This window comes from Coffea eugenioides, chromosome 3 (assembly GCF_003713205.1).
Source record: "Coffea eugenioides isolate CCC68of chromosome 3, Ceug_1.0, whole genome shotgun sequence".
NCBI lineage: Eukaryota > Viridiplantae > Streptophyta > Magnoliopsida > Gentianales > Rubiaceae > Coffea > Coffea eugenioides.
This window is the reverse complement of record NC_040037.1, coordinates 17,752,739-17,754,667: the sequence shown is the minus strand read 5'-3', so window position 1 is coordinate 17,754,667 and position 1,929 is coordinate 17,752,739.

Here is a 1,929-nt window from a genome sequence, read left to right as displayed (position 1 = left end):
TTGCAAACTGGTGAAATTGAAACAATGCTACCATTATTTTATCATTGCAAACATGTTGAAAATTGGATTCAAGGGACCACTGCAAAAGTTTTGAATAATTGGATAAAATGAAACTGTTGCAAAGCTTTGAATAATTGGACAAATGAGACCCACTCTTTCAAGCCCCTCGGGGTCAGCTCAGCTGGTGATCCCATGGGGTCTTCCTCGTGGTGGCATCGATTCGAGTCTGGCTTCATATACCGCCTGAGTGCTCTTGGGGGGCGGGGTACTCCAGGTGCAGGGGATTAGTTGGGTCCCGTAAGGATTGACCCGGACACCCCTGTGTTGACAAAAAAAAAAAAAAAAAAGACCCACTTTTTCAGCTTTTTTTGCTTCAATTATGCATGTAGCGACTGTTATGCATGTAATAGGCATTATATTCGTACCATGGGAGAGTTTATAATGCATGGGTGTAATAAAGGGTAATTGTGGATACCCCAAACAATATTTGAACTCAAAAGGGCCAAAACTAGGGTTGAATGAACTAAATTGTACGGCTTTTGAATACCATATACTAAGCCTTTCGGTTTAACTCTTCAGACTAATACCACTAATTCTTAGTTGACTGGAGGAAATTTTCCACTTAAACACTAAGAATTGATATCAAACATTTAAAAATAGGTCTGTGGTGTTATACCCATGACCCCTGTATTAAAAAGCAAGGAAAGGGATGGTTCCCTAGCCGTGCCTGACCCGAAGAACTGCCTGTCTCCCATCTCTCCCATTTTCCAAATGGTCCCCCAGAATGTGGAAGGAAGACTAATGAGTAATGAGAAGACTAGAATTAATTTCCAATGGCCCAAGTAACACTGAAATGGGCATATAACTTGGGTTTGAATATGAGATTATTTGGAATAATTTTTTTAAAAAGTATTACATTATTTTTTTGACGTGATATATATGAAATAAAAAAGTGATTGAAAAATATATTTATGAAATAAGTAGATAATTTTGTACAAATAATTAGCGTGCATTTAAGTCCTGACTCTTGAAAAGAAGTACTACTACTAATTAGTAGCAATTTTCACTTCTTTAATCCAATCATTTCTTTACCATTGTATATTGGTAACATTAATTTTGCAAGTTATCGTTTTTACTGTTTATATTTATTATCTTAGAGTTTTATTTTTTTATTGTAATTGCAGACATCCCCAATTCTTTGCTTCCACAATACCAAGGGTTGAAGAAGCCCTCAATTTTTTTTTCTCATACTTTTTACTTTGTTGGCCATGGTTATTAATCTCCAAGATCAATGGTCATGATTATTAATACGAGATAATTAGAAGAGAAAGTGATCAAATTTAGTGGTTTGCTGAAGAAAGAAAACAATGGAAGAAAATTAGAGAGCTAGCTTGAAGGTTCATTATATTTTGATCATTTATATTGTGACGTGTCCTGGATCATTTATATTTTGATGTCTCTTTGTTTTCTGGTCTTCCTAATTATAAAGTTTAACATATTAAACTGTGGATGCTTGAAGCAAAAAAAAAAAACATATTAAAACAGGGACGCGCTATAAGAGAAGGGGCGCCATTGTGTGGGAATGGAATACAATCATTCCCAATAATTCTTTGAAATTGGACCCACTACTTTATTGAGGCAATAATTAGATGTATAATAGAGAGGGGGCTGCTCCGTCTGGACCACTCTTGCTTTGGACAATAAAATCATCAAAGAGTCTTAAATCACTGCTGTTATTGTCTTAAAACATAGGCTTTTATGTGATCCCTAATATCAAATTTCCCTAATAAAATGTTGATGACAGAGTAAACTAATCTTGTTTATCAATTTCCTCCATTTGTAATTAGTTCAAGATAAATTTGGATTTTGGGTGCCTAGCTCCAATTCCACCTAGTTGAATAATTGATTATCATTGCCTGGGGTCCACCT